General features: G+C 38.1%; 1 pseudogene across 1 annotated transcript in view; it reads left to right on the top strand.

The window, feature by feature from the left end:
- The window catches only part of LOC118150932 (ubiquitin carboxyl-terminal hydrolase 9Y-like), an 82,132-nt pseudogene that overhangs the window by 20,640 nt on the left and 36,575 nt on the right, over window positions 1–24,917 (top strand). Inside the window, exons 6-10 of the transcript XR_013531920.1 lie at window positions 270–347; window positions 10,832–11,083; window positions 20,612–20,720; window positions 21,375–21,519; window positions 22,838–23,058. The product of XR_013531920.1 is annotated as a ubiquitin carboxyl-terminal hydrolase 9Y-like (transcript). The remainder of the gene's footprint in view (window positions 1–269; window positions 348–10,831; window positions 11,084–20,611; window positions 20,721–21,374; window positions 21,520–22,837; window positions 23,059–24,917) is intronic.

Genomic DNA, 24,917 nt, shown 5'->3' with positions numbered 1-24,917 from the left:
TATATGTATACCTAGGTGTGGAATTGTTCAGTCATATAATAACTGTGTGGAACATTTTGAAGTGTTTCTACAATGGCTGCACCATGTTACATTCCCAGCAGTTTATGAGACTGTAGTTTCTCCTCTTATCTGTCTTTCTTATTGTATCCATTCTACTGCGGTTAAATTCATAACTTGTTTTGGGTTTGATTTGCATTTGCTTAGTGGTTAATGATGTTGATCAGCTTCTTGGGCTTATTGGCATTTCTTTTTTCTTTTTTTTATTTCAGAGTTACAACAGATCTTTATATAGTCTGGATATGAATCCCTTATCAGATATATGATTTGCACATATATTCTATTTCTTGGTATGTTCTTTTCACTTTCTTATGTTGCTTATAAGACAAAAATTACTTTTTTTCCAAAAATTAATTAATTTTTAATTTAAAAAGTAATTTTTTCATTTTCACAGAATGTTACTTTTTTGTCACTTAAGTTTTTGCTTTCATTTTAAGATATTATTGCCTAATCCAAGATCTCAATGATTTTCTCCTGTATTTTGGTCTAACTAAATTGCATAATTATTTAGTAAGGTCTGTATTCTATTTTGAGTTTATATTTTTTTGTGTATAGTATGCTGATAAGAGTTTCAGCTTTGCTTTTTTGCATATGAATATTGTTGTTTTAGGTGCATTTGTTAAAAGATTGTTTTTAGGATCTGATTTTAGGTGCATTTGTTAAAAGATTGTTTTTAGGATCTGATTTCCCATCTTTGTCAAAAATAAGTCAATCATAGATGAAAGTGTTTAGGAGCTTTATGTTGTGTTTCATAGATTGGCTGTCTGTGTCATTAAACCAGAATCACATTGCATTGATTTCAGCTTTCTAGAACATTTACAAATTATGAAATGGCAGTTCTTTAATTGTGTTATCTATGTTATTATCATGATTATTACACTTTAAATTCTTGGATACATGTGTAGAATGTGCAGATTTTTTACATTACGTTTATGTGTGCCGTGGTTGCTTGCTGCACCCATCATCCTGTTACCTCTGTTCGGTATTTCTCCTAATGCTATCACTCTCCTAGTCCCATACCCCAACCGGCCCCAGGGGGTGATGCTCCCTTCCCTATGTCCATGTGTTCTCATTGTTCAACACCCACTTAGGAGTGAGAACATAGAGTGTTTGGTTTTCTGTTCTTTTGTTAGTTTGCTGGGAATGATAGTTTCCAGCTTCACCATGACCTTGCAAAGGACATGAACTCATTTTTATAACTGCATAGTATTCCATGGTTTATATGTGTCACATTGTCTTTATCCAGTTTTTCATTTATGGACATTTGGGTTGATTCCAAATCTTTGCTATTGTGAATAGCACTGCAATAAACATATGTGTGCATCTGTCTTTATAGTAGAGTGGTTTATAATCCTTTGGGTGGATACCCACTAATGGAATTGCTGGATCAAATGGTATTTCTTGTTCTAGAAATTGCCACATTGTCTTCTATAATAGCTGAACTAATTTACATGCCCAGCAACAGTGTAAAAGTGGTACTGATTCTCCATATCCTCTCTAGCATCTATTGTTTCTTGAGTTTTCCATGATAGCCATTCTAACTGACTGGAGATGGGATCTCATTGTGGTTTTGCTTTACATTTCTCTAATGACCAGTGAGAATGATTAGCTTTTTTTCCCCATATATTTTTTACCTGCATAAATGTCTTCTTTTGAGAAGTGTCTCTTCATATCCTTTGCCCACTTTTGATGGAGTTTTTTTTTTCTTGTAAATTTGTTTAAGTTCTTTGTAGTTTCTGGAAATTAGTCCTTTGTGAGATAGATAGATTGCAAAAATTTTCTCCATTCTGTAGGTTGTCTGTTCACTTTGATGGTAGTTTCTTTGTTGTACAGAAACTCTTTAGTTTAATTAGATCCCACTTGTCAATTTTGGCCTGTGTTGCCATTGTTTTTGGTGTTTTAGTCATGAAGTCTTTTTCCAGGTTTTTTGGTTTTAGATTTTACATTTAAATATTTAATCCATTGAGAGTTATTTTTTGTATAAGGTGTAAGGAAGGGGACCCTGTTACATTTTTCCTTGTAATTGTTTTTTATCAATTCTTAAATTTTTCCATGTATGGGATTATATTGTTTGAAAATAGTTTTACTTGTTCTTTCTGAATTGTGTGATGTATATAGAATTAAAAATCATAACAAGTATAATTAAGTCCAGTAGGGTATACATATGGCTAATCAGCTTTCTGCATATGGCTAGCCAGTTTTCTCAGCAACATTTATTAAGTGGGGAATCCTTCCCCCATTGCTTGTTTCTGTTAGGTTTATCAGATGAGAGGGTTATAGATGTATGGTGTTATTTCTGAGGCCTCTGTTCTGTTCTAGTGATCTATATATTTGTTTTGGTACCAGAACCATGCTGTTTTTGTTACTGTAGCCTTGTAGTATAGTTTGAATTGAGGGGGCATAATGCCTCCAGCTTTCTTCTTTTTGCTTAAGATTGTCTTGGCTATGCAGGCTGTTTTTTTGGTTCCATATGAAATTTAAGGTAGTTTTTTCAAATTCTGTGTGGAAAGCCAATGGTAGCTTGGTGGGGATAGAATTAAATCTATAAATTACTTTGCGCAGTATGGCTGTTTTCATGATATTGATTCTTCCTATTCATGAGGGTGGAATGACTTTTCATTTGTTTGCATTCTCTCTTTCTTGAGCCGTGGTTTATAGTTCTCCTTGAAGAGTTCCTTCACATCCCTTGTAAGTTTTATTTCTAGAGATTTAATTTTATTTGTAGCAGTTGTGATTGGAGTTCACTCATGATTTAGCTGTTTGTCTATTATTGGCGTATAGAAATGCTTGTGATTCTTTTCACATTGATTTTGTATCCTGAGACTTTGCCTAAGTTGCTTGTCAGCTTTAGGACATTTCAGGCTGAGACAGTGGGATTTTCTAAATATACAATCATGTCGTCTCCAAACAGAGATAATTTGACTTCCTATTTTCCTATCTGAATGACCCTTTTTTATTTCTCCTGCCTGATTGCCTGGGCAGAATTTTCAATACTGTGTTATCTTTTAAGATTGTTTTGGCTATTGTAGGTCCCTTGAAATTCCATATGGGTTTTAGCATTAGCATTGTCTTTTTTTTTTTTTTTTTTTTTTTTTTTTCCTGGGGTCAGACCTGTATTTAACCCTTTCCTGTAGGTCAAAAACAAATTAATTTGGTGAGAATTAAATTGGAAATGAGTCATCTGTACAACAGGTGTTCCCTGTGGAAAATGTGCTCCAGGTAGAAACATTTTATTTTTTTTATTTTATTTTTATTTTTTTTAATTTTTTATTGGATTTTAGGCATTGTCTTTTTACAAAGATACTAGCTAGAACTTTGACAAAGCCTATTCAGTTTGTGTAATGTATTACCATCTTAACAATCAACGAACGTGGAATGCCCTTCCATTTGTTTAGGGATGTCTTACCATTTATTTGGGTCTATTATACTTACTTGAGCAATATTATTGTTGTTGTCGTTATTGTTTTCTTGCTTTGTTTTCGGTGCAACTTTGTTAAAGTGATAACAGCAAATTTTTGTTTTTGTTGTGATTATAAATGGAAGTTTTCCTAATTTCATTTTGAATTTTTTTTTTTCCTGTATGCACTTACGGCATATGATTTTGAATTTTTTTTAACATACAGTGTAAAGAAACATGTATCTTATATATAGGAATATAATTAATATTTGTTTATTCATGTTGCATCCTGAAACCCTGTTACATTTCTTTCTTGTTATAGTTCTTTTTTTTTCTAAATTATTTATTTTACTTTAGGTGCATGCTATATCTGTCATTTCTCCCCTTCTTATCCCTCCCCTACCTCCCCACCATCCACTCTCTCTCCCCTACACCCCCCAACTGTCCCCAGTGTGTGATGCTCCTGTCCCTGAGTCCGTGTGTTCTCGTTCAACACCCACCTGTAAGTGAGAACATACGGGGTTTGACTTTGTTCTTGTGTCAGTTTGCTGAGAATAATGGTTCCCAGATTCATCCAAGTCCATACAAAGGATGCAAACTCATTGTTTTGTATGACTGTGTAGTATTCCATGGTGTATGTGTACCACATTTTCTTTGTCCAGTCTATCATTGATGCACATTTGGGTGGGTTTCAAGTCTTTGCTATTGTACACAGGGCTGCAATGAACATAGTTTTCATGTGTCTTCATAGTAGAGCAATTTATAGTTCGTTGGGTATATACCCAGTAGTAGGATTGCTGGGTCAGATGGAATTTCTGTTTCTAGATGCTCGAGAAATTGCCACACTTGTCTTCCACAATGGTTGAACTAATTTACACTCCCACCAACTGTGTAAGAGTGTTCCTATTTCTCCACATCCTCTCCAGCATCTGTTGTCTCCAGATTTTTTAATGATCGCCGTTCTAAATGCCATGAGATGGTATCTCAATGTGGTTTAGATTTGCATTTCTCTAATGACCCGTGATGATGAGCATTTTTTCATGTTTGTTGGCCCCCTATGTGTCTTCTTTTGAAAAGTGTCAATTCATATCCTTCACCCACTTTTGAATGGAGTCATTTGTTTTTTTCTTGTACATCTCTTTTAGTTCCTTGTAGATTCTGGGTATTAGCCCTTTGTCAGATGGGTAGATTACAAAATTTTTTTCCCACTCTGTTGGTTTCCTGTTCACTCTAATGATGGTTTCTTTTGTTGTACAGAAGTTTTGGAGTTTAACTAGATCCAATTCGTCTATCCTGGCTTATATTGCCATTACTTTTGGTGTTTTGATCATGAAGTCCTTGACTATGTCTATGTCCTGGATTGTTTTACCTATGTTTTCTTCTAGTGTTTTTTTGGTGTTAGGTTTTATGTTTAAATATTTGATCCATCTGGAGTTAATTTTAGTGTAAGGTGACAGGTAGGGGTCCAGTTTCTGCTTTCTGCACATTTCTAGCCAGTTTTCCCAACACCATTTGTTAAACAGGGAGTCCTTTCCCCATTGCTTGTTTTTGTCAGGTTTGTGAAAGATCTGATGGTTGTAGATGTGTGGTATTTCTTCTAGGGTCTCCATTCTGTTCCACTGGTCTATGTCTCTGTTTTGGTACCAGTACCACGCTGTTTTGATTACTGTAGCCATGTAATATCATTCGAAGTCTGGCAATGTGATGCCTCCAGCTTTGTTCTTTTTACTTAGGATTGTCTTGGCTGTGTGGGGTCTTTTGTGATTCCATACAAAGTTTAAAGTGTTTTTTGCCACTTTAAACTTTGTGTGGAATCAAAGTTCTGTGAAGAAGGTCATCAGGAGCTTGACAGGGATTGTGTTGAATCTATAGATTACTTTGGGCAGTATGGCCATTTTCATGATATTGATTTTTCCTAGCCATGAGTTAACCAGAATGTTCACTCCATCTGTTTGTGTCCTTTCTTATTTCATTGAGCAGTGATTTGTAGTTCTCCTTGAGGAGATCCTTTACATTCTTTGTTAGCTGTATTCCTAGGTATGTTATTCTCTTTGTAGCAGTGGTGAATGGGAGTTTGCTGTTGATTTGGTTCTCTGTTCGTCTGTTATTGGTATATAAGAATACTTGTGATTTTTACACATTGTATCCTGAGACTTTGCTGAAGTTGCTTATCAGTTTGAGATTTTGGTCTGAGAAAATGGGGTCGTCTAGATATACAGTCATGTCATCTGCAAATAGAGACAGTTTGACTTCCTCTTTCCTAATTGAATACCCTTTATTTTATTTTTTTGCCTGATTGCTCTGGCTAGAACTTCCAATACTATGTTGAATAGGAGTGGTGAGAGAGGGCATCCTTGTCTAGTACTTGATTTCAAAGGGAATGCTTCCAGCTTTTGCCCGTTCAATATACTGGCTGTAGGTTTGTCATATATAGCTTTTATCATTTTTTGATATGTACTGTCAATACCTAGTTTATTGAGAGTTTTTAGCGTGAAGTGCTGTTGAATTTTCTTGAAGGCCTTCTCTGCATCTATTGAGAAAATCATGTGGTTTTTGTCTTTGGCTCTGTTTATGTGATGGATTACATTTATGGATTTTCATATGTTGAACCAGCCTTTCATCCCGGGATGAAGGCAACTTGGTCATGATGGATAAGCTTCTTGATGTGCTGTTGCAGTCTGTTTGCCAGTATTTTATTGAAGATTTTTGCGTCGATGTTCATCATGGATATTGCCCTGAAGTTTTCTTTTCTTGTTGGATCTCTGCCAGGTTTTGGTATCAGGATGATGTTGGTCTTATACAATGATTTGGGAAGGATTCTCTCTTTTTGGATTATTTGGAATAGTTTCAGAAGGGATGGTACCAGCTCCTCTTTGTGTGTCTGGTAGAATTCGGCCGTGAACCCATCTGGACCTGGGCTTTTTTTGTGTGGTAGGCTCTTAATTGCTGCCTCAACTTCCGACCTTGTTACTGGTCTGTGCATAGTTTCAGCTTCCTCCTAGTTTAGGCATGGGAGGACACAGGTGTCCAGGAATTTATTCATTCCTTCCAGGTTTACTGGTTCATGTGTATAGAGTTGTTTGTAATATTCTCTGATGATGGTTTGAATTTTTGTGGAATCTGTGGTGATTTCCCCTTTATAGTTTTTTATTGCATCTATTTGGTTATTCCCTCTTTTCTTTTTTATCAGTCTGGCTAGTGGTCTATTTTGTTGATCTTTTCAAAAAACCACCTCTTGGATTTATTGATTTTTTTGAAGGGTTTTTCATGTCTTTATCTTCTTCAGTTCTGCTCTGATCTTAGTTATTTCTTGTCTTCTGCTAGGTTTTGAGTTTTTTTGATCTTGCTCCGCTAGCTCTTTGAATTTTGACAATAGGATGTCAATTGTGGATCTCTCTACTCTTCTCATCAGGACACTTACTGCTATATATTTTCCTCTAGAGACTGCTTAAAATGTGTCCCAGAGATTCTGGTATGTTGTGTCTTCGTTCTCATTGTCTTCGATGAACTTCTTTATTTCTGCCTTCATTTCATTGTTAATCCAATCAACATTCAAGAGCCAGTTGTTTAGTTTCCATGAAAGCTGTGCGGTTCTGAGTTAGTTTCTGAATTCTGAGTTCTAACTTGATTGCACTATGGTCTGAGAGACTGTTTGTTATGATTTCAGTTGTTTTGCATTTGCTGAGGAGTGCTTGACTTCCAATTATGTGGTCAATTTCAGAGTAGGTTCTGAGACAAATGTATATTCTGTGGATTTGGGGTGGAGAATTCTGTAAATGTCTATCAGGTTTGCTTGTTCCAGGTCTGAGTTCAAGTCCTGGATATCCTTGTTAATTTTCTGTCTGGTCAATCTGTCTAATATTGACAGTGGAGTGTTAAAGTCTCACTATTGTGTGGGAGTCTAAGTCTCTTTGTTAGTTGTTAAGAACTTGCCTTATGTATCTGGGTGCTCCTGTATTGGGTCCATATATATTTAGAACTGTTAGCTCTTCTTGTTGTATCGATCCTTTTACGATTATGTAATGTCCTTCTTTGTCTCTTTTGATCTTTGTTGCTTTAAAGTCTATTTTATCAGAGACGAGAATTGCAACTCCTGCTTTTTTTTGCTCTCCATTTGCTTGGTAAATCTTCCTCCATCCCTTTATTTTGAGCCTTTGTATATCTTTGCCTGTGAGATGGGTTTCCTGGATACAGCACACCGATGGGTTTTGGTTTTTATCCAATTTGCCAGTCTGTGTCTTTTGATTGGTGCATTTAGCCCATTTACATTTAGGGTTAATATTGTTATGTGTGAATTTGGTACCGCCATTTTGATGCTAGCTGGCTGATTTGCCCGTTAGTTGATGCAGATTCTTCATTTTTGTTGATGCTCTTTAGCATTGGGTATGTTTTTGGAATGCGTGGTACTGGTTGCTCCTTTCTATGTATAGTGCCTCTTTCAGGAGCTCTTGTAAAGCAGGCCTGGTGGTGACAAAAATCTCTGAGTAGTTGCTTGTTCGCAAAGGATTTTATTTTTCCTTCACTCATGAAGCTCGGTTTGGCTGGATATGAAATTCTGGGTTGAAAGTTCTTTTCTTTAAGGATGTTGAATATTGGCCCCCACTCTCTTCCGGCTTATAGGGTTTCTGCCGAGAGATCTGCTGTGAGTCTGATTGGCTTCCCTTTGTGGGTGACCCAACCTTTCTCTGTGGCTGCCCCAAGCTTTCTCTGTGGCTGCCCTTAGCATTTTCTCCTTTATTTCAACCCTGGTGAATCTGACAATTACGTGCCTTGGAGTTGCTCTTCTTGTGGAATATCTTTGTGGTGTTCTCTGTATTTCCTCCACTTGAATATTGGCCTGCCTTGCTAGGTTGGGGACATTTTATCCCCTGAATAATATCCTGAAGAGTATTTTCCAGCTTGGATTCATTCTCTTTATCGCATTCAGGTACACCTATCAAAGGTCTCTTCACATAGTCCCACATTTCTTGGAGACTTTGTTCATTCCTTTTTGTGCTTTTTTCTCTAATCTTGCCTTCTCATTTTATTTCATTGAGTTGATCTTTAACTTCTGATATGCTTTCTTCTGCTTGGTCAATTCAGCTGTTGAAACGTGTGCATGCTTTGCGAAGTTCTCGTGTTGTGTTTTTCAGCTCCTTCAATTGATTCATATTTCTCTCTAAGTTTTCCATTTTTGTTACCATTTCCTCAAATCTTTTTTCAAGGTTCTTACTTTCTTTGCATTGATTTAGAACATGTTCTTTTAGCTCACAGAAGTTTCTCATTACCCACCTTCTGAAGTCTGATTCCGTCATTTCATCACAGTCATTCTCCGTCCAGCTTTGTTCCCTTGCTGGTGAGGAGTTCTGGTCCTTTGTAGGAGGGGAGGTGTTCTGGTTTCAGGTGTTTTCCTCCTTTTTGCGCTGGTTTCTTCCCATCTTTGTGGATTTATCCACCTGTTGTCTGAGTGGTTGCTGATTTTCCGATTGGGTGTCTGAGTGGACATCCAGATTATTGATGAAGAAGTATTTCTGTTTCTTAGTTTTCCTTCTAACAGTCTGGCCCCTGTTCTGTACAACTGCTGAGGTCCACTCCAGGCCCTGCTTGTCTGGGGTACACCTGTAGCAGCTGCAGAACAGTGAGGGATGCTACCAGTTTCTTTTTCTGTTATCTTTGTCCCAGAATGATGCCTGCCAACTGTCAGTCTGATCAGTCCTTTTTGAGGTGATTCTTTGGATATACAGGGGTCAGGGAGCTGCTTGAGGAGGCGGTCTGTACTTTATAGGAGCTCAAGTGCTGAGCTGTGAGCTCCATTGATCATTCAGGGATGTTAGGCAGGTATGTTTAAGTCTGCTGCAGCAGAACTCATAAAATCCCTTTTTTTCCTCAGATGCTCTGTCTCGGGGAGTTAGGGCTTTCTTTATGAGTGTCCATTGCACTGTCCTGTCCATCTAGGAGGCAGTCTAGTCACTGTTTGCCTGCCGAGGCTCCGCCCTGTTGCCGTGGGCTCCGCCCTGTTGGCGGAGTCTCTGTTATGGCGGGTTGCCTTGGCAACGGCAGGCTGTGTCAGCAATGGGAGTGTACCTCAGTAGGGGCGGAATGCCTCGGTAATGGCGGACGCCCCTCCCCCACCGAGCTGCACTGTTCTGGGTTCAGCTGTGCCGGCAGAGAAACTCTCAACCCAGAGCGTTTTGAATCACCGTTTTGTTTTTCCCTGTGGGGTGGGACCCGCCGAGGCTGATCACCTGGCTCCCTGCCTCAGAGCCCCCTTTTTTTTTTTTTTTTAAGTTGAACAGTTGAGTTTCTCCCAGGTGTTTCAGTTGCCTGCTGATAGGGCACTGGGATCTGTGTGATTTCCCATGCAGCGACCCACTGTGCCGGCTCAAATGTCGTTTCCCGGGAATCTCCTGGTTTGGCTCAGTGTCCAAGTTCCATTTAATCAGATGGATATGCTAATCTGCCCTCCCAAATCTCAGATTGCCCATTTAGCAGGGCACCCAGACCAGTGAGTTTTTTGTGGGGTGCCGCTGTGCTGTGGTGCCGGCCGAAACGGCTGCACCAGCCGAAACAGCTGCACTGGCATCCCGTGTCTCTCCAACATCTGGGAATTTCCCTGTTCTGTGGCCAACAAAGATCTGTCTGGAAATGCAGCTTGGACTCACCCTCTGTGTCTTCACTGAGAGCTGCAATCCTGAGTTGCTCCTACCTTGCCATCTTCTTGAAAAAACTCAACCATGTTATTTTTTTGGTTGTATTTCTGATGATATTTTTACCCTTCCTGATTCAGATCATAAGTGAGGGCTCTTGGATCTTATGGAAGAAAGAATTCAGGGCGAGTCCATAAAGTAAAAACAAGTTTATTAATAGACGAATAAAACTAAAAAGGCTATTCAGTAGGCAGAGCACCCCCGAGGGCTGCTGGTTACCCATTTATATGATTATTTGTGAATATACACAAAACTAGGGGTGGGTTATTCTTGCCTCCCATTTTTATAACATAAGGGTAACTTCCTGACATTGCCATGGTGTTTGTAAACTATCTCAGTGCTGGTGGAACTGCAGCAGTGAGGATGACCAGAGGTCACTCTCATTGGTGTCTTGGTTTTGTTGCGGCTTCATTGGCTTCTGTACTGCAAAATGTTTCATCAGCAAGGTCTTTATGATCTGTATGTTGTGCCAACCTCCTGTCTCATCCTTTGACTTAGAATGCCTAACTGACTGGGAATGCAGCCTTATTTTACCCAGCCTCTATTGAAGATGAAATTGGTCTGCTTCAGAGGCTTCTGACAATATATTAAAATTAAATTAATATATTTAAGCACCCTTATATTCTTGACAAATTCCACACTTCGAGCCAGGTGTGGTGACTCATGCCAGTTAATATCACCATTTTTTTAGGCTGAGGTGGGCAGATCACCTGAGGTCAGGAGTTGGAGACCAGACTGGACAACATGAGGAAACCCCATCTCCACTAAAAACACAAAAATTAGCTGGTGTGATGGCGAACACCTGTAATGCCAGCTATCAGGAGACTGAAGCAGGAGAACTGCTTGAACCCAGGAGGCAATGAGCCAAGATTGTGCAATCCAGCCTCAGTGACAGAACAAGACTCTGTCTCAAAGAAAAAGAAAAGGCCCACACTTTGCCATGGTACCTCATACTTTTAATATGCTACTGGATTTGTTGCTAACATTTTATTGATGATTTTTGCATGTATATTGTTGCCTAAAGAAGTAAAGGCAGAGGAGAACAAAAGAAAGAAGAAGTAACCCGAGGAATGCTTACAGAAGTGATAACTTTTCCAAATAAGGAAGGGCAATAAGCTTTGACCTAAGAGTTGCTGGGGCTTGTCCGGGCATGTCAGGGTAAATACCTAGGTTAAAATGTAAGAACCAAGAACACAGAATGCACTTATTTTCTTATTATCACTAATAACTACTTTAAAATTATTAACAAAAGCTTTAAATAAATGAACCTTTGAAGAAACTATTATTTATTCTTAATAAACCAAGAGGAAAGCTTTGAAGAGGAACCTTTTATTTATTCTTATTTCCTACACTTAGCCTCCCAAAGTGCTAGGATTATGGGTGTTAGCCACTGTACCTGCCTCTTCAGTGGATTTTTTTAAATCAGAAATATTTGTTCTAAGAAGTAAGTCTTTTGATTTAGAATATTCTATCTCTGAGGTATTTGCATCTTCATAAAGACAAAGGCGGCCTCTCAGATGTTTCTCTGTCTCTATTTGGGGGAGGGGAGCAGAGGCTGCTTCATACCCATTTAGATTCTGCATTCTTGGAGGAAAAAATAAGAAAGACAAATCCAGACTTTTCTGTCATCCAAAACTAATATAACACCATTCTGGTCTTTTCTATAGTACTCACCATAGATAAAAATTAGAGCTTCCAAGAACAGTCTAGTACTCACCAGTATGCTTTTATATTTGGGTATGTATGTACTTAAAATAATGACATTTGGGCAAAAAAGCTTTGTCATTATTGATTTTAACGTTAAAGTGCCTAAAAATGCCTTGCTAATATTAAATAAATAGCTTGGGTATTTCCAGTTTTGCCTCGAAGTACTACCTATGTGTTGAACCTGTTTCGGGCTATGAGGTTGCATTTAGGGTATCTTGCAGCTAATGATGTATTCTTCTCAGCCCAGTTCTGATTTCCTTCTGCACATACTTTAACATGGATTCTATCCCTTGTGCTAAGCCCCAGATTTTCTTCAGCCATTACACTCTTATTGGCCTATTCCAACTCCATCTTCACATTACAATGCACAAGGACTTTGGATTCTTCAAGCAGAACTGTATTATAGGAGGCAAGCTCCTTAATTCGAAGTCCTGGGTGAAAGCTGCAGTCCAAAACACCTGAAACACCAGGCCTTTAGTATGTGTCTCCAGCACCAATGGTGTTTCAAGTGGCGCCTTTTCCTTTAGCCCAAACCACATCACAAAGAGTAGTATGGATGATGAAATAATAGGCTTCTTAAACTAAATGAAAGTATTCATAAAGTTTTTTATAGTATCCACTATTTTACTGGTATCCTCTTACTTTTAACCTATGTGTATTTATATCTAAAGTGAGACTTGTGTAAATATATAGATGAATCAGTTTTTTTAAAGTGCATTTTGTTTGTGCCTTTTCATGTAGGAGCTTACATTTAAAGTTATTATAAGTAAGGAATGGCTTACTATGACATTTACCTATTTGTTTTCTATGTATTCTCTATATTATTTGATCCTTATTTCTTCCATTGCTTGTTTTAAAATTTTGGTTGGTGTTTTAAATATTTGCTTATTTCCTTTTCTGTGTTTTTATATTTCTTATTAGTTATATCTGGGACTTCAGGTAGTAGCCTAAATTTAAAATAGCCTACCTCGAATAATACTAACTTGTTTGAATAATACAAACTTTAGTTTTACAGTATATAAATATGCTGCTTTTGTAGTTTTCCATCCTTCCTAATCTATATTATTGTGACAGATTATATGTGTACACACTGAGTGTCCATTAAAATAAATTTGTAATTGTTTTATGTAATAGTTACCTACCAGAAGTACAATAGTAATAGTTACCTTTGCCAGTGTTATAATAGTAATAGCAGTTTTCTTTATAGTGTCAATTCTTTCTATAGTTGAAAATTACTGTCAAATATCCTTTTAATTTAATTTGATGACTTCTAGCAATCCTGTAGAGCAGGACTGGTAACAGAATTCCCTTTGCTTTTCCATATCTAGGCTTTTTTGCTTGAAATATCATTTTGCCAGATACGGATTTCTTATTTGATAGCTTATTTCTATTAATACTTTGTTGTACTACTGCCTCTGGCTTCCGTGTTGTCCATGGTTTGTGAGCTGTCTGTTGTTAATCAGTACTCCTTTCTACATATGGGTCCCATATTTTCCATGCTTTTTTGAGCTATCTGTTGTTAATCTTTTTTGTTGTTGAGATGCAGTCTCATTCTCTTGCTAGGCTGGAATGCAGTGGCACAATCTCTGTTCACTACAACCTCCAACTCCCTGGTTCAAGGGAGTTTTCTGCCTCAGCCTCACGCAGAGCTGGATTATAGGCACAGGCTACCATGTCCAGCTAATTTTTGTATTTTTACTAGAGAGAGGTTTTCACCATGTTGGCCAGAATGGTGTTGATCTCCTGATCTCATTATCTGCCTTCCTTCCTCGGCCTTCCAAAGTGCTGGAATTACAGATATCAGCCACCATTCCTGGCTTCTGTTATTAAGTTTCCCTTCTACATGATAAATTGCTTCTCCCTTTCTGTTGTTACAATTTTCTTATCTTGGCTCTTGACTGACTATAATTTTCTTAATAGGGCTGACTGTCTTTGACCATACTCTTGTTAAAATTTTTACCCTTCTTGAATTTGGACATTCAGGTATTTCATCAAGTTTGGGGAATTTTCAGCCATTTATTTCTTCGGATATTCTTTCTGCTCTTTTTCTCCCGTATGGGAAACCCATATTGCATACATTGGTCTGCTTCATGGTATTCTAATTACTCATTAATTTATTTTTTTATTTTTTTTTTTTGAGATGGAGTTTCACTCTTGTTGCCTAGGCTGGAGTGCAGTGGTGTGTGCGATCTTGGCTCACCGCAACCTCCTCCTCAAGTGATTGTCCTACCTCAGCCTCCTTGAGTAGCTGGGTCTACAGGCACATGCCACCATACCTGGGTAATGTTATTTTTAGTAGAGACGGGATTTCACTTTGTTAGCCAGGATTGTCTTGATCTTCTGATGTCATCATCCGCCTACCTAAGCACCCAAAGTGCTGGGATTACAGGTGTCAGTCACCATGCCAGGCCAAAACTGGTTTTCTGTTTTTTTGTTTTTTTTTAAACAGTGTTTGTGCATAAAGTTTAAGACATTTTCAGTTTCTGTTTTTCACTTCACCTTGGCCATACTTTTTCTTTTATTTTTACGCTTTTTTTTTCTTCTTCTTCTTTTTTATTTTTTGTAGAGAATGATATTTGAAATGTTACAATGTGTTAACTCTGGAAATTTTATTTCTCCAAGGTGAATTCTTAGTTATTGAAGGTTTAGCTTGTATAGCACCAGTGTTTTGACTAAGTGTAATATGAAAACTATTAGTTTTTAAACAGGATCTTTATTAAAACACCTTTAATACTGTTTATAATTCTGTCTTAGCCTTCAGTCTTTTCTGACACTGAAGCTGTAGACGAACCTGAGGGCTAACACTTAAGAGTTTTACATGTTTTTTGAGAGTGTTTCCTCTCATGAGTATGTGCATGAGAGTATGTGCTTTTGAATATTCTCATTTCTCCAAAAGAAAGATCTCTGCAACTATTGCCCACTTTCTTAGGTTGTCTATTTTATGGGTTAACCGTATCTTTGGCTGTCAGCAACTTAAATGTTTGTGACCAGTGCCTGACATTTTCAGTCATGAGTGAGTTCTGAGTTAGGCAAAACAGAGATAGATATATTTCAACAATTCTTTATGTAACCCACAGACAGAGTAGAAAAAAAAAAAACACAATAAATTGGCATGTAGAGTGTTCTTTACTCCTTCCAGAATCAGGATCAGGGCCTTACTTTGAGAATGTGAATTGCAGTTTTGAAGGTTTCAGCTACACCAGAGAGGTGGTATGGCAATACCACAAGACTTTCTATGATTTAAAAAATTGTCTCTCTCTTGGTTCAGTGTTTGCTTGGTTGATATAAACTGTTGGTTTCCAGAGTCTTGTCAGTTTTTGATTGGTATATTTTTTTGGAGGGTTCAAAAGTGTTTATCCTGTAGTTTGCTTTCAGTGTAATTTTTGAAGTCCTGATTTTTTTTATTACTTCAGAGTTCATTTTTATTTAGAAGATATATGTTTTGTCCTGTAAAATTTTTTATTAAAATACTTAAATAGTATGTTAACTTCCTAATTTGGGTTCCTAGTTGTTAGGTTTTTGTTTTAGTGGATATGGCATGAAGTCTTTTGGTTTGTTTTTAAAGTCAGATTATTGATTACATACAAAATGCATGAGACAGGATTCTTCATTATACAGTTTGGTTTTACATAGTACAGTCACAAAGCACTTTGCTGCCAAGGTGACTTTGAAGTAAATATTTAAATGAAAGAGTAAGGGAATAATCATGTAAGTATTATACAGCAGGATCAGCAAGTAGGAAGATTCCTGGTATAAGCCTGCTATCAGAAAAATAGCAAGGTTGGTGTGGCTGAAGCAGGATGAAAAACGACAAGAATTATAAATGATGAACTCATAGAGATAACAGACAGTCCATCTGATTGTCTGGGGTTTTATATAGGTCAGTAGATATTACTTTAGATTTTACTCTAAACCTGATTCATAACTGGAACTGGGATTGGTAAGGTTCTTACTGCCATCTAGTAGCGTGAGGCTGAAAATTCTGCTAAATATCCTAACTAGTCTTAAAACCTTTAGGAATTTAACAGAGTTGGACTGTCTGGCCAGAAAATTGTGAAGAAAGGCATACATGTGGAACTCTTTGATACTACAGTTTGAAGATTTCTGAGCCAGATCTGTGGATTTCATAAATCAGAGGGACTTCTACAAGCCCTTGAAAAGTTCAGTTGATTAAAGTTTGGGTAAATGTCAGTAAAGTGAAGTCACTTTAGTTTATTATTATAAAAGTTTATATAATTCCTTTTTCTCCCCTTCTCTTCCCATTGGTTTTAAGTATTTCTGTAAAATATAGCAAAATGAAACACTAGGCAGCCTTTGTTTCTGGGGTACCGAGGGAGAGAGCTCAGTCAATGGCATTTTGGGAAAACTTATGTTGACTGCAGTTGGAAGGCATGAGTAATATACCTGCACACTTGCATTTGCACACCATATTAAGCATAGTGTCTTTCAATGTCACGACCTGAAAGTTGCTAAGAGATTCCAATAAGAAACCTAAAGGAAAAGCAGGTTTTCAAGGAGAATCGTCGGGATTAGACAATTTTTGCTTTATTCTAAGTTTTTAGTACAATTAATGGTCAAGTACCTTCTTCTATTTAAGAAAAGTATTTATTGTTCTTTGAGATGGAGTTTCATCCTTGTTACCCAGGCTGGAGTGCAATGGCACGATCTCGGCTCACCGCAACCTCCGCCTCCTGGGTTCAGGCAATTCTCCTGCCTTAGCCTCCCGAGTAGCTGGGATTACAGGCACGTGCCACCATGCCCAGCTAATTTTTGTATTATTAGTAGAGATGGGGTTTCACCATGTTGACCAGGATGGTCTCGATCTGTTGACCTCGTGATCCACCCACATTGGCCTCCCAAAGTGCTGGAGCCACTGGGAGCCACTGGCCTCCCAAAGTGCTGGGATTACATGCTTGAGCCACTGCGCCGGGCCTTAAGAAAAGTATTTCATAAAATATTGTAAGATGCACTTCTTCAACTAATTTTATTGAAGTTTTTTAGTAGTTTTATGAAGTACCTTCTATTATTATTATTATTATTTTGAGATCTTGGCCCACTCACTGCAACCTCCGCTTCTTGGGTTCAAGCGATTCTTCTGCCTCAGGCTCCCGAGTAGCTGGGACCACAGGCGCGTGCCACTACACCCAGCTAATTTTTTTTTTTTTTTTTTTTTTTTTGAGACGGAGTTTCGCTCTTGTTACCCAGGCTGGAGTGCAATGGCGCCATCTCGGCTCACCGCAACCTCCGCCCACTGGGTTCAGGCAATTCTCCTGCCTCAGCCTCCTGAGTAGCTGGGATTACAGGCACGCGCCACCGTGCCCAGCTAACTTTTTGTAATTTTTAGTAGAGACGGGGTTTCACCATGTTGACCAGGATGGTCTCGATCTGTTGACCTCGTGATCCACCCGCCTCGGCCTCCCAAAGTGCTGGGATTACAGGCTTGAGCCACCGCGCCCGGCCCACCCAGCTAATTTAAAAAATATTTTTAGTAGAGACGGGGTTTCACCGTGTTGGCCGGGATGGTCTCGATCTCCTGACCTCAGATCTGCCCGCCTCGGCATCCCAAAATGCTCTGATCACAGGCGTGAGCGACTGCGCCCAGCCAGTACCTTCTGTTATTTTGGAAAATAAGAAGATTGTAAGATGAGCTTCTTCAATTAATTTTATTTTTTATGCTCTTGCCTTGTTCTAAAAGAATAAAAAATAGACCGGGCACCGTGGCTCAAGCATGTAATCCCCGCCCTTTGGGAGGCCGAGGCGGGTGGATCACAAAGTCAAGAGATCAAGACCATCCTAGTCAACATGGTGAAACCCCATTTCTACTAAAGATGCAAAAAAATTAGCTGGCCATGGTGGCGCATACCTGTAATCCCAGCTACTCAGGGGGCTAAGGCAGGAGAATTGCCTGAACGCAGGAGGCGGAGGTTGCAGTGAGCCCAGGTTGCGCCATTGCACTCCAGCCTGGGTAAGGAGCGAAACTCCTTTTCAAAAAAAAAAAGAATAAAAAATAAATACATCTGGGCCGGGTGCGGTAGCTCAAGCCTGTAATCCCAGCACTTTGGGAGGCCGAGGCGGGTAAATCACCAGGTCAAAAGATCGAGACCATCCTGGTTAACATGGTGAAACCTCGTCTCTAGTAAAAATACAAAAAAATTAGCAGGGCATGGTGGCGCGTGCCTGTAATCCCAGCTACTCGGGAGGCTGAGGCAGGAGAATTGCCTGAACCCAGGAGGCGGAGGTTGCGGTGAGCCGAGATGGCGCCATTGCACTCCAGCCTGGGTGACAAGAGCGAAACTCTGTCTCAAAAATAAATAAATACATCCACAAAAAATCAGGGTAGACAGTAACAGAAAATGAAAATAGGGCTGGGCGCGGTGGCTCAAGCCTGTAATCCCAGCACTTTGGGAGGCCGAGGCGGGTGGATCACGAGGTCAAGGGATCGAGACCATCCTGGTCAACGGATCGAGACCATCCTGGTCAACATGGTGAAACCCCGTCTCTACTAAAAATACAAAAAATTAGCTGGGCACGGTGGCGCGTGTCTGTAATCCCAGCTACTCGGGAGGCTGAGGCAGGAGAATTGCCTGAACCCAGTAGGCGGAGGTTGCGGTGAGCCGAGATGGCGCCATTGCACTCCAGCCTGGGTAACAAGAGCTAAACTCCATCTCAAAAAGAAAATGAAAATAAATGAATGAAAAAATTGATGTAATAGGAAAAAAATCTGTAAATGTTAAGATAAATCCAAGAGGGAGGTTAATTCATACAATGTAAAATTCTTTACGTTTGAATCACAAAGTTGCAGAACTTCAGCAGCTAGTAGCACATGGTGGTTAACCACATTTATAATGCTCAGTTATCATTTAGTACCGGAAATGTGGGCTCTATTCCTGTTGTTAGAGACATATCCACAAAGCAGAAGTCCTACTCATAAAGAAGTTGCTTTTTTCTAGATAAATGGATAGATACTCAATACCTAAGATAAAAAGACAAAATTTATTATTATTTTTTTTTTTGCTTAATTTACTAAGGGAGAGCTATGCTGATTAGGCACATTCTTGGAAGAAAGGAGAGAGTGTGAAATTGAGGAAATGGCAGACTTTAACTGGTGTATGTGTTCTGGCATTATTTGTAGAAACCAAGTTATTCAGGCCAAAACTGTAGCTAGAGAGGTATATTTATTGCAGTCTGTGCTTGACTCACTGATTTTTCAAAGTGCTGACACTGTTTGGTGTATTTGTAAAACCATTTTCACTGAGGCAGTTTTGGATTATGGATTAGCTACATTTAATACTGATTAGGATGACTACATTTTACCATTACAGTGCCAGTAATTTTCTAAGTCTGAGAATTTATATTTTCATTTTCTAATGAAACATAACAGATCTCCTAGTTGTAAAGAAATAAGTGATATTTACAACTTTGGTAAATGTTTATTGAGCAACTCCTCTGATGTAGGTTGTAGGGTCTTGGCACTAACCTGTGTAAATGAATGAATACTTCTGGAATGTTTGGTTTGCAAAGATCATTGTACACCATTTTAAAACACACACACACAATGTATGAAATAATATGGAGATATAAATATATATATATATGAACATATACAAAATAATCAGATTAAATTCCAAATATGTAGGTTACAGGTTACAGATTTTTTATTGCTTCTCAAAGAGAAATCCAATGCAGTATAATACTGTTTTGATGTAATCAGACTTTGGTACACATCAGGATGATCAGCATGGCTTATTAAAATAAAGAGTCTGGGCCAGGCGTCGTGGCTCATGCCTGTAATCCTAGCACTTTGGGAGGCTGAAGCAGGCAGATTTGAGGTCACGATATTGTGATCATCCTGGCTAACGGGGTGAAACCCCATCTCTACTAAAAATACTAAAAGTTAGCTGGCATGCGCCTTTAGTCCCAGCTACACAGGAGGCTGAGGCAGGAGAATTGCTTGAAACTGGAAGTTGGAGGTTGCACTGAGCTGAGATCGCACCATTGCACTCCACCCTGGGCAAAAGAGTGAAACTCGGTCTCACAACAACCAAACAGCTTCAAAGTAATGAAACTTTGGTACACATCAAGAATGATTGGCATGGTTTATTAAAATATAGATTCTGGGTTTCTCTTCCAGAGTTAATGAACTCAGCAAGTATGGAATGGAATCTCAGAATTTGTATGTCTTACAGGTTCTCAAATGATATTAATGCTGTTGGTCTGATAATCACATTTGAGAATGTTTGATACAATCAGACAAAGCTTTAGCTATGTTACATTTCCTTGAGTTGTTTGCTCCAATATACTTTTCACTGAAAATGATTCTGGGGAGGCTAAAATAGATAAATAGAAGCTTAATGCTTCTATAGCACCTTATAGTATCTAGAGGGTGCTTCAAGACATTTTCAAGAGGTTGTTAAAAATATGTCCTGCAAATAAGAGGCTTGTATTTTATTGAGTGATGGTTACCTTTGTTTGACATGATCCACCCCAACCCCTGATTCATAGTGAGTATTAGAAGGTCTAAGAAGTCACACTTTAAGAAACTTGAACAGTAAGTAATAATACTCTCAGCCTATTAGATGGCAGTTTGAAGGTTAGCTCCCTGACAAATATTTTAAATCAATTTGTTTCGTGTTGCTAGCCAAATGCTAAAGTGGGGGTTACCTGTTATTTTACTATTGATGTATACCCCCTATTAAAAAGGAGTGTTGGAATTATTTTGTTGATATTCACGAAATACATTAAACATGTTATGTTTTTATTTCAGAACTGTTCGTCAGTTGGCACAGGAGCAGTTCTTTTTAATGTGCACCAGATGTTGCATGGGACACAGGCCTCTGCTTTTCTTCATTACTCTACTCTTTACCGTATTGGGGGTGAGACGTTTTCACCTGTCAATTAAATGAACCTGTCAATATAACGCATTTTTTTTTTTTTTTTTCAGATGGAGTTTTGCTCTTGTTACCCAGGCTGGAGTGCAATGGCGCGATCTCGGCTCACCGCAACCTCCGCCTCCTGGGTTCAGGCAATTCTCCTGCCTCAGCCTCCCGAGTAGCTGGGATTACAGGCACGCTCCACCAAGCCCAGCTAATTTTTTTGTATTTTTAGTAGAGACGGGGTTTCACCATGTTGACCAGGATGGTCTCGATCTCTCGACCTCATGATCCACCCGCCTCGGCCTCCCAAAGTGCTGGGATTACAGGCGTGAGCCACCGCGCCCGGCCATAATGCATTCTTAACATGAGAAACATTCAGAAAATTTGTACTATAGTTTTTATTATATTTAGAACAGGCATAATTAATAAATGCAGTATTATAATTCTTTACTATTTGTACAGTGGCATTTTGTCGTTTTACAGTTCTTGGGAAAAATATAGTACTTGTTGGAAAAGTTAAAGTCAATCAGCTTGTTGCTTTTGTCATTGCTATGAAGTAGTGCCAATTAATTTTCATTTTTTCGTGTTTAAAAAAATTACATGGACTCTGAGTGTAACTTGTAAATTTTTTTTTTTTTAACTTTAATATTTCAGACCATAGCAAGAGAGAGGAGTAAATATTCCAGTGATTATTTCACACTTAGGGTACCTTCTCAATTATGCTTACAATGGCAATACTAACATACCCAATGCTGAAATTCTTCTTGTCAATGAAATTGATTGGCTCAAAAGGATTAGGGTAAGTTGAACAGTATTTAGTTTATTATATTATGATCAAATCAGCTGTCTTATTTAAAGGAGATTTATAGACTTTTATTTAACCTCTATTTTTATTTGAGAACTTGACTGAGTAAATTCTCAAAATGCCTCTTAGAATAAATACAAACAAAATGTGTACTTTTCATTGGTGAATTGGCATCTTACATTTGTAGAAAAAAACATAGCTAGTTTTGTTCAGTATGTCTTTTCTTGGAATGCTGATAATTTTGTTTCTTTCACTTTGGTATTTCTTGTCCTTTTTTTGTAAATTACCATATTTGAAGACTTCAGAAAATCGTATTTGAGAGATTGGTATTTGCATTGAACCATCTGATCTCTTCCATGGAGTTCTGTGAGAGTATATTTCTGAAGTGTATAGCTTTGGGCTTCATATTAGTATTCTTCAACCTCCACCTCCCAGGTTCAAGCAATTCTCCTGCCTCAGCCTCTGGAGTAGCTGGAATTACAGGCATGTGCCACCACGGCCGGCTAATTTTGTATTTTTAGTAGAGGTTAGGTTTCTCCATGTTAGTCAGACTGGTCTGGAACTACTGACCTCAGGTGATTGGGCCTCCCAAAGTGCTGAGATTACAGGCATGAGCCATGGCACCCGGCCTCTTGACTGAATTTCTAAATAAGAAAAATTTCCATCTTGGGAAACTGTATGATTTATATATTTATTGATGAGTTTCTTTATGTGTCTTGTAATTCAAGGAAAAGAATATAATTTTCATGCATTCTTGTTGATATTTGAAATGAATTTGTTTCTGTTTATATCTGAGTTAAAAAGTAAATTTATTTAGAATGTCACTTTTCTGGGATATAATTGTTTAAATCACTCTGCCCTGTAATCCCAGCACTTCAGGAAGTTGAGGTAGGCAGATCACCTGAAGTCAGGAGTTTCAGGCCAGCTTTGCCAACATGGTGAAACCCTATCTCTACTAAATATACAAAAATTACCTGGGTATGGGGGTGGGTACCTGTAATGGTCAGCTACTCAGGAGGCTGAGGCAGGAGAATTGCTTGAACCTGGGAGGCGGAGGTTGTACTACGCCAAGAATGTGCCACTGCACTCCAGCCTGGGTGGTAGAGCGAGGCTCCATCTCAGGGGGGAAAATAATCTTATCTGGAAAACTGATTACATTTATTAATTGTAGTCAGGTGGTTTTTTTTAGGATTCTGATTTGAGATATAATGAGATGTTTAATTATATCAAATTATTTTTTCCTTTGGAGAGACATTTTTTCCAAACTGTATTTTCTACTAATAACATGTGATGTCTTTTTCTAACTTACTAGGAATTAATTGATGATTTCATCTTTCCTGCATCCAAAATTTATCTGCAGTGTATAAGAAGTGGAGAATTGCCAGCTGAGCAGGCTGTTCCAGTGTAGTTCACCTGCTACCATCAATGCTGTCTTCAAGCTACTTGTAGCATTAGCTATTGGCTGTGTAAGGAATCTCAAACAGATTGTAGACTGTTTTACCGAAATGTATTACATAGGCACAGCAATAACTAGTGAGTATTTTAAATTATAAAGCTGTTTTTCTTTGTTAATACTTAAGTTTAAAATTTTATTTTGTTAATAAGAAAATTTAGAAAAAATTAACTTGTGATGGATTTTTTTGATCCATTGAGTTTAATGTTTTTTAGCCATCAGGTATATAATTAAAACCATTTTAATCAGAGAACATTAATTCAAAAAAAATTTAAATGTGTCTTTTAAATGCTCCCCTAGTGTTGGTTTAGGTGAGTTTTATTTGATCATGTGAAAGAAAACCGAAACTTCAGAGTAAGAATAAGCCAAATTTGGCCGGGCGCGGTGGATCACGAGGTCAAGAGATCGAGACCATCCTGATCAACATGGTGAAACCCCGTCTCTACTAAAAATACAAAAAATTAGCTGGGCACGTGGCACGTGCCTGTAATCCCAGCTACTCGGGAGGCTGAGGCAGGAGAATTGCCTGAACCCAGGAGGACGAGCTTGCGATGAGCCGAGATCGCGCCATTGCACTCCAGCCTTGGTAACAAGAATGAAACTCAGTCTCAAAAAAATAAAATAAAATAAAATAAAAGAATAAGCCAAATTTAATGCCATAGAGAGTTTATATTTAAAATATATGCATTGTAAAGATTGTTGTAATCCAAACAATGAAGTTGCTTAATGTTATTTGAATTATTACAAAGGTTTGGTTTTAAAGATCACAATGTGAGAAGAGAACATTTGAGTGCATAGTAGTAAGCTGTAAATGTTCACATCAGTCCCACAAAGTGGGCAGCTATGTTCAAGTCTTACACAGAACTGAAACTCAGAGTGCTAGGTGGTATAATATAACACATAGTAACATAAAATTGTTCGTTTCAAGGAAAAACCAAGGCTTAGGAATATATATGTGTGTTTATATATATTTGTGTGAGTATATACGCGCACACACACATACATATATATTTTTGGAGATGGAGTTTTGCTCCCATCGCACAGGCTGGAGTACAGTGGTGGTATTTCGGCTCACTGCAATCTCCACCTCCCAGGTTCGAGTGATTCTTTTTCCTTAGCCTCCTGAGTAGCTGGGATTACAGGCATATGCCACCACACCTGGCTAACATTTTTTGTATTTTCAGACGAGACAGGGTTTTGCCATGTTGGCCAAGCTGGTCTTGAACTCCTGACCTCAGGTGATCTTCTGACCACGGTTCCCAAAGTGCTCGGATTACAGGCATGTGCCTGTAAGAATATAATTATCTTATGCCTGGCTAAGAATATAATTAGCACAGCATTCATGATATATTTTAAATTAATAAATGTGAATTTATCTTTCTTTTGTCTTTCTCTGGGTGAGGATATTTTGAATTACATTGTAGGAGTTTCTAGCTAAACTCTCTGCTTAAAATGACAGATCTTTATTTTTCCCATTGAATCTGCACAGAGTAAAGTTTCTTTTTAAAAAACACTTCTTTCATTAGCTTATTAGGTAAAGTATTTATGTAGTAAGTATGTATGTTCAAAAACAGTTTCTATTTTAGAAAGACTTTGTTGTTAATTTAGATAATGTTTATAGCGGGTAAATAAGTGTTTTCAAATATAAAAGGATACATGCTAACAATTAATAACTTCCTCCTAATTTTACGTTTTTCAATCCAGAGACTATCTCTGTGTATATGTCTGCATGTACAGCTATTTGTTTGTTTTTGTAAAAATAATAATGTACAAAATACAGTATTAACCTTGTGTTGTACTTCGTAACCCATCTGTCAGCACTTCAAGGTTTGTGTAATTCTGTTTTTTAGCTACAAAACTTGCAGTTCAGTGTGCTCCAATTTATGTTATTAATCTCTATGGTGGTGATTAATTGTAAGTTGTTTTTGGTTTTATGTAA

The sequence above is a fragment of the Callithrix jacchus genome, chromosome Y (assembly GCF_049354715.1).
Source record: "Callithrix jacchus isolate 240 chromosome Y, calJac240_pri, whole genome shotgun sequence".
Lineage (NCBI taxonomy): Eukaryota > Metazoa > Chordata > Mammalia > Primates > Cebidae > Callithrix > Callithrix jacchus.
The sequence above is the reverse complement of the archived record's forward strand: the minus strand, read 5'-3'. Positions and strand labels throughout refer to the sequence as shown.